Here is a 9,078-nt window from a genome sequence, read left to right as displayed (position 1 = left end):
ATGCTGGAGAGGATGTGGAGAAACAGGAACCCTCTTGCACTGTTGGTGGGAATGCAAATTGGTGTAGCCGCTCTGGAAAGCGGTGTGGAGGTTCCTCAGAAAATTAAAAATAGACCTACCCTATGACCCAGCAATAGCACTGCTAGGAATTTATCTAAGGGATACAGGAGTACTGATGCATAGGGGCACTTGTACCCCAATGTTTATAGCAGCACTCTCAACAATAGCCAAATTATGGAAAGAGCCTAAATGTCCATCAACTGATGAATGGATAAAGAAATGGTGGTTTATATACACAATGGAATACTACGTGGCAATGAGAAAAAATGAAATATGGCCTTTTGTAGCAACGTGGATGGAACTGGAGAGTGTGATGCTAAGTGAAATAAGCCATACAGAGAAAGACAGATACCATATGGTTTCACTCTTATGTGGATCCTGAGAAACGTAACAGAAACCCATGGGGGAGGGGAAGGAAAAAAAAAAAAAAAGAGGTTAGAGTGGGAGAGAGCCAAAGCATAAGAAAGAGACTGTTAAAAACTGAGAACAAACTGAGGGTTGATGGGGGGTGGGAGGGAGGGGAGGGTGGGTGATGGGTATTGAGGAGGGCACCTTTTGGGATGAGCACTGGGTGTTGTATGGAAACCAATTTGACAGTAAATTTCATATATTAAAAAATAAAAAAAAATAAAAAAAATAAAATGAAAAAAAAAATGAAAAAAAAATAAAAAAATAAAAAAATAAAAATGTTTTCAGTATAGCAGTCATAATTCAAGGGGCCCTGTCTCCTCACTCTCCACTTTAACCCACTTATATTAGGGTGAGCATATAATTTATCAACCAAATGGGGGCACTTTGTGGAGTGAAAGGGGTTGGTATGACATTAAAAATTACAAGAGTAAACCAGGGCCAGCCCTGGTAAACCTGACCATATAGCCCCTCTACTTACATGCAAATGCAAGAAAAATCCTCATCCAATTAGGAAGCCCAAACTTGAATGATGAGGAAGGGGAGAGAGATGGAATCAACCCTGACCTTCGGTGGGGCTATGGATCTGCAGACAGATAACAGCCCCCGTCCTGCATCTGACTTGGCTTCTCTGGGAGCCTTTTCATGAAATTAAGGGTCATTAGAAGCCCAAAGGGTTTCTTTTTCTTTAAAAAATTTTTTTAAGTTTTATTTACTTACTTTGAGAGGGAGAGAGAGAGAGAGAGAAAGAGAGAGAGAGAGAGAGAGAGAGAATACTAAGCAGGATCCACAGGGTCTGTGTGGTGCCCAATGTGGGACTCGAACTCAGGAACCCTGAGATCATGATCTGAGCCAAAATCAAGAGTTGGCTGCTTAACCAACTGAGCTCCCAGGAGCCCTTTCTTTCTTTCTTTCTTTCTTTCTTTCTTTCTTTCACTGTTTATTTTTGAGAGAAGGAGAGAGAGCACAAGCAGGGGAGGAGCATAGAGGGAGACAGAGGATCAGAAGTGGGCTGTATGCTGACAGCAGAGAGCCCAATGCAGGGCTTGAACCCACAAACTATGAGATCGTGACCTGAGCAGAAGTTGGCCAGTGAACCGACTGAGCCACCCAGGCACCCCTAGAAGCTGGAAGAGCTTCTTAATGGTCTTGTATTGCTTCTCCTTGTTGTCACTTCTCATTCCTTTTTCTGTTAATTTAATAAACAAATATGAAATGCATCTTGCCTCCTTCAAGGTTTTGCGACAGTTCTGTTGTTCTTCAGCTCTTTTATTTCATCTCATTTTTAAAATTTCCAGATGCAGGTTGGGTTATTTCTTGATACAGTATTGACAACAGATTTCAATGGAAAATGATAGTCCAGTGTTTCATTAAATGCTTGCTTAAAAACGAAAATCTGAGACATCACTGTCTATTAGTTGTCGGTTCCTCTGTCTCATTTAACACTCATACCAGATACTTCCAAATTAAACACATAGTGACATTTTTAGAACTTGATTAAATTGACTACTTAAAGGCAGCAAGCATGTGAGATATTTATTGAAACTCATGGAAATATTGTCTGCAAAGCAAGCATTTCTTTGGTAAAAAAAAAAATCTGTTGAATGCTTTCACTGAGAAACAAAACCTGGTAAAAATATTTACTTTGTTTGAATCAATATACTCACTACTTTAAACAGAGTCCTCAACATGGAAATCACTTGTGTATGCCCAGGGCATCAATTAAAAGTGAGGTCAGACAAAGAAAGACAAATACTGTATGATCTCACTTATATGTGGAATCTTAAAAAAAAAACCAAAAACGTGTATTCATAGACACAGAAAATAAAGCGGTGTCTGCCAGAGATGGGGGATGGGTAGAGGGCAAAATGGGTGAAGGTGGCCAAATGTACAACCTTCCAGTTATAACATAAACCAGTTCTGGGGATGTGATGTGCCGCATGGTGACTATAGTTTAAAAGAAATAAAGTGAGGTTTAAGACAGTTTCTCCTATGGGAGACTTGCCTGCAGTATAGCGTATGTATGATTGAGTTTGCCTATGGCGGCCTCTTGAGGACTCCTTCCATGTCTGAGCTGTCCATCAGGAGTCTTTTATTATTTTCTAGCCCCTCAAACAAGAAAACCATGATAATGATCATAATTCCACCTTTATACCCACCTGACCATCTCTGTACTTTTCTTTGTGTGCATACATATATATATATATACACATATATATACAATATGTATGTATATAATATGTACATATATAATACCCTGTATATGTATATATACTGTATGTATATATAATGTATATAATATGTATATAATATACATAATGTGATATGATAAATATTTCAAACTTTACAAAAAGGCATACAGTCAAGCACGCATTATAATCTCATTTCCTGGGGCAACCATTATTAATGATTTCTTATATATCCTCCAAGAATTTTTCTATGATATGCAAACATATAAAAATTTGCACGCATGTTCTTCTCTCTTTCTTTCTTTTTACACAAAGGGGAGAATATTATCACATTTGAAAAAAAGAACAATTTAACATTATACTTTGAAGATCTTTCCAAGTAAGTACTTATTTGTTGATCTGCTTCATTATCTCCAGCAATGCCCCCAAGTATTCCACTAATGGAGGTACCATATTTAATGTAGCCAGTCCTAAACACGTAGGCTGCTTTCTGTTATTAAAAACTTGTTGCTGTGAACATTCTTGTCTTTGTGTGTGAGTGCAAGTATATCTGTTTGTAAACCCCTAGAAGTAGAATTGCTGGAACAAAGGAAATATCATTGTAAAACTATGATAAATATTGCCAAGCTAATTGAGTATCTTTATACTCAAAATATCTCCAAATAGAGCCAATTCATACTTCCATCCACGGAAAATGAACATGCCATTTCCCTACTTCATTAACTTGTGTGTCACCAAAACAGTGTCACTTCTCTCACAGGTGAAAACGTTCTTTTTTTCTAAATTGATTTTCTTTCATTATGATTATGGTCAAATATCTTTTCAAATATTTGGATTCCACTTATATTCCATTTTCAGTGAACAGCAGGCTTTCAGATTACTTGCCCATTTTTCTATCAGATTGTTGGCTGTCCTCACTCTGAAATTAAAAGTTCTACCAGCTTGGGGTGGAATTTTTACATAGATATATTCCAAATTTATACAGATATATACCAAATCCTGAATCAAGTGTTCTTGGGAACAATCTAACCGCCATAATGTTCTTATATACAATTTTTATTACCCTTCAGCTGCTATGGCTTTGGGCTTTAAAAAATACACAAGGCCTGTCTTTTACAGAATGCATTTCAATTTTTAATGTCAGCTCTTAAGAAGGCCTTACTCCTATCTTTCGCTTAATGATGTGCTGGCACTCAGCATCCACAGACGGCATTTTGTTTCTATGAAAGCATTAACTCTATCTGGTCCTGGTTTTCATTGACGTTCTCTGGATTGCGGTCAAATGCTGTGGTAATAATAAAAGTAATTCTGTGCTTCACTTTGAAGTGTTAAAGCTGAGGGTCACTCGGACAGGCTGCTTTTATTTGGCCAATGCGAGAAGGCTTCATGAAACTGGGGCACACGGGGTTGTCCTGATCTCGCTAATGCAAGTCTTCAGAGAGGCTATGCAAATAGAATGTATTTATCCATTCTTTTGATTTATATGTTTTCTTAAAGGTCATGATTTACATTCTGGTTCTCCATCTCTCCTTGTGCTGCTTTCTGAGAAATGCAAAACCTGTGAGGAGAAAACTGTATTTGGGGATCTGGCTTTTGAGACATTTTCAAGTGTAACTCCCATTATTATCACCAGAGGTGGGGCTCCCTAGTCCTTCCTACACCAGCCAAATGCCTGGAGGGGAATGGATTATCTTCCTGTCAGTGACTCCATGGGAGATATTCTCAATGGTTTATGCATTCTGGCCGGAAAATGCTCCCTGCAGACATGTGGGGAGATTTCTTCCTGTGTTCTCCAGCAGCGGTCCACTGGGATTGAATCTGGCTCACAAAATGTAAACCCCATGTACTGTAAAGAGAAGATCAAGGGGCAGCATTGGCACTAAGTGGTTGTTCAAAAGTTTCCAAATGCTCTAGCTTTTCAAAAACAGAGAGTGAATTCTTGCCGCTTTAGCCTCAGGGAATGCTTTAAGAAGGTGTCTTTAAACACCCACACAAAGTGCCCAGATTTTCAGAGGAGGGAAAGGAAACCATAATGGGAACAATGCTATTGGTTCCATGTTTGGAGAAGAAAACAGAAAGGCAATAAATAAATAAATAAATAAATAAAGTGCAAAATCTTCCAAAGCAGACCTTCATGTTTGTGCAGAAAGCATTTGCAAATGCAAAGCCAGGCAATGGATAACCAAAAAATTGGTAGCTCACAAGTATCTCCTTCACATGTAATGGCATTGCGTTACAGTTTAGATATCTGTAACAGCTTTCGCGATAAAGCAAGGGGTAAGCTTGGTAAACGAATAATGTGCTTTTGGAAAATGAGCAAGAAAACTCTTTGAGTGTGATCCAAAGAAACAAAAGAACTTTCTGAAAACATCTTCGGGGTGGAGTCCTTTCTGTATCTCAGATCCCGGATCAGGAATATTGGAAGATTGATGCCATTAGCCAGTGCACATCCAACCAGGGCAGCTTTATCACGTAATGTTTTTCTGGTTGTTCTACTGAGCTTGAAGGACAAAAGGTTAGCAAACACTTAAATTACCGGGCACATTAAGCTTTTGTTTTGTGATTCTTAGGCTCCGGGGAGGCCTACAATTTTGGACTTGAGCTGATAAAAGGCAGATTCAGGGAATTATTTATTTTGCTCTGTTTCCATCTGGGCTTCCACATTTAATTGAATGGATTCATTTGGTGCCATTTTTGTTCCCTTTAGAATTTTGGTCATGAAAATTAAGAATCATAACTCTAATATCTCACACAGCCTGTGAGTAATGGCAGGATGCTTTATGGCTCTGACCTTTCCAGTTTTCTAAGTTTTGATTTGCTGAGTTCTTTCCTCCTCTTTCTTGCAGTTTACTTATTATAATTATTAATGAGGAAGCAGAAAAATGACCATTCAGTCAAACTTCAGGGAATGGAACATAATAAATGGTCTCTGTCTAGGATCTAACATTTGCCCCTAAATACAGTAATTATTAGGTTGCCTGATGATATGCTGAATTTTACAAGGCTCTTATTAGGGGAAGAAAAAGAACATAATAAATCCACTAATGTGGGTAATGACTGGTATGGCAATTGAAAATGGTTCAAAATTAACCCACTCCTTTTTTCCATCTTCTACATGCCCTCTGGGTCCTAATATTATTCATCATATAGTATCCTTGCTTTTCTCTCATTTCAAGCAGTTCTGCATTGCTAAGAAGCTCCAGAATTGTTTGCAATTAAGTGCTTATCTCGCCTAACCCAAGCACTGCCAACAATTAAACAGAATCTGTGGGAAAATATAACCAACTTGCATTAACAGATTGATTCAAACGTTGGCCTGTGAGCCCTTTGTATCTTACCCATTGTTAGCTCCCTGGTGCTCTGAACAGCATGGGACCAGAGAGGTCCCCAGTGAGTGGGAATTTTTAGCATTATCTCCAGGTATTCAGTGATCACTGCTGGAGGGCTGAAGAGCCTAGGTTTCTCTTTTCTACTTCTAGGGTTTTCTACTTCTATGGGAAAAGGTAGTCGTATATTAAATGCAGGACTTCCTATGTGCCTTTTAGAGAAGCCAACAGACAAGAGGTGAATAGGGGACATGGTGAAGATTGAGGCAGGGAGAGTACAAAGAAATGTTTTCTACTTCATTGTCTCAAGAATATTTGAGGTCTGATGTTCACTGTTTGCAATGTTATTGTCTACCTTGTAGGTTGTTGTATAAAACACTGCATTTATACAACACATCTTTGGAAAAAATTCCATTTCATGTAGAGATGTAATTATTTGTTGAGGCTAAAACTGAAAAGAGTGTTGGATTGAAAAGAAACCTTAATGTCACCCAAAATCTGTTTTCCACATACCTCCAACTGATGTTTGCAATTTTTTTTAAGGCTTCATTGAAATCAGAGTGTAGTAGTGGGAGAAAATCAAACTAAACTAGGACCAGACACCAGCTCTGCAAAACAAAATAAAAACAACGAAAGGAACAACCAACCAAATAAACAAAAACACACCAAACCTTTAGTAACTTACAAGAGAAAAAAAAGTCGTCAACCTAATAAGGATTACTTACCAGAAAACAAGAGCAAACATCATACTGAATAGCAAAATATTAGAAGTATTAAAAATGGAAAAAAGAAAAGGATGTTTTTAATCACTGTATAATTCAACACTGTATTTGAGAGTTTGCCAATGTCATAAGACAAGAAGAAATTAGAAGTATAAATAGAATAAGACGAAGAAATAAAACTGTCACTATTTGCCAATATGATTGTTATTATGGGCTGAATTGTGTCTCCCAAAATGTATATGTTGCAATTCTAACCTTCAGAATGTAATCATGTTTGGAGATAGGGTCTTTAAAGAGGTGAGTAAGTTAAAATGCGGATTTTTAGGGTGGGGTCTAATCCAATATGACTGGTATCCTTTAAGAACAGAAAACTTGGACACATAGAGACACCAGAAACATGTGCACTCAGAAGTGTGACCATTGGGGGAACACAAATGAGAAGCGGCCATTTGCAAGCCAAGGAAACAGGCCTCAAAAAATCCAAGCCTGGGGTGCCTGGGTGGCTGAGTCAGTTAAACGTTGGACTTCAGCTTGGGTCATGATCTCGCTGTTTGTGAGTTCAAGCCCCCTGTTGGGCTCTGTGCTGACAGTTCAGAGCCTGGAGCCTGCTTTGGATTCTGTGTCTCCCTCTCTCTCTGCCCCTCCCTCACTCACACTGTTTCTCTCTGTGTCTCAAAAATAAACAAACATTAAAAAAAAATCAAAGCCTGACAAACACTTGATCTTGGACTTCTAGCCTCAAAAACTGTGAGAAAATAAATCTGGGTGGTTAAGCCACCCAGTCTGTGGTGTTTGTTATTATGGCAAACCTGGCAAACTGATATAAATACCTGTCTAAAAATGCAACTGAATCAAATAAGCTCAATAAAGTAGCCAGAAAATGATCAACATATAAAAATCAATTGTGCTTTTATACACTATTGTACCAGGGAGAAAAGAGATCCCATTCAAAATACCAACTTGCAACATAAAATAAACACCTAAATATAAATGCAACTGAAAATACACAAGACTTAAACATGATAAAATTTTACTGAAAGACATTAAAAAGGCTTAAGCAAACAAAAATATACCATGTTCCTAAATAGGAAAAATTAATTATAAAAATGACAATTCTGCCCCCAAATTAATAAAAAATTCCAGTGCAATTACAATGAAGTTCCTCCTGTCAAGATTTTTTTCTAAGGCTTAGTAGAAAGGGTCTAAAAATTTATAAGAGAAACTATTAACATTTCATAAGAAAGTTTTTTAAATTAGAAGACAGGGGAGAATATTTTCCTATTATCTATCAATATACCTTAAAGAAATAGTAAACAAATTGATGGGTATTCATTTAGGACTAGATCAAAGGAACAGAATAGAAAACATTAATGTGCTTATTATAGTCTTTCTTTAAAAAAAATTTTTTTTAACATTTATTTATTTTTGAGAGACAGAGAGAAGACAGAGTGTGAGCAGGGGAGGGGCAGAGAGAGAGAGAGAGAAACACAGAATCTGAAGCAGGCTCCAGGCTCTGAGCTGTCAGCACAGAACCCGACACGGGGCTCAAACTCATGGACTGCGAGATCATGACCTGAGCCAAAGTCCGACGCTTAACAAACTGAGCCACCCAGGAGCCCCTAGTCTTTGAAATGAATAGCTAAACAGTGTCTATTTAATAAATGATGTTGGGACAGTTGACTTGCCACTGGAGAACAATACAGCTAGACTCCCACTTAACATCAGGAATTTAGATTTCAGATAGCTTAAAAACAAACCCAAAGAACTACCTGATGAAAATATAGGAGATACTTTTCACTGTAATCTTGAGGCAGGGAAGGCCTTAAAGACACAAGACTCAGATCCCTAACTAAAACAGAAGAAAACAAAAAATGTGTATGATATTATAAATATATCATAAATAAAATAAAAAATTATGCAACAAGCTTGGAAGAAATAGTTATATAACAGGTAAAGGATCAATAAGAAAAATTTATAAAGCATGCCTACTAATTAAATGACCAAAAAGCTATCCCAATAAGGACACAGGAAACAAATAGTTAATTCACAGCAAGATGTACCATAAGAGGTCAGTAAACTTAAGAATTCTGAGCCTCATTAGTAATCGAGTAAAACAATGAAATACCAAATTTTGTTATCACTGGTAAAAATTGGAAGGATTTATATGTCAAGGATTGGCAAAGATAGAGAAAATGGTAGTGACTACTTCTTGAAAGGCAATTTGACAATATCTGTCAAAATTAAAAATTCATCATATGCTTTAACTGGGGATTCCTCTTCTAGTAATTTAGCCTAAAGAAATACTCACACATGGGCACAAATATGTACGTACAAGTCACCAGAGTGGTCTATGTAGCTACAGAAAAATTGGTA

Source organism: Panthera uncia, chromosome A2 (genome assembly GCF_023721935.1).
Source record: "Panthera uncia isolate 11264 chromosome A2, Puncia_PCG_1.0, whole genome shotgun sequence".
NCBI lineage: Eukaryota > Metazoa > Chordata > Mammalia > Carnivora > Felidae > Panthera > Panthera uncia.
This window is presented reverse-complemented; position numbering follows the sequence as displayed.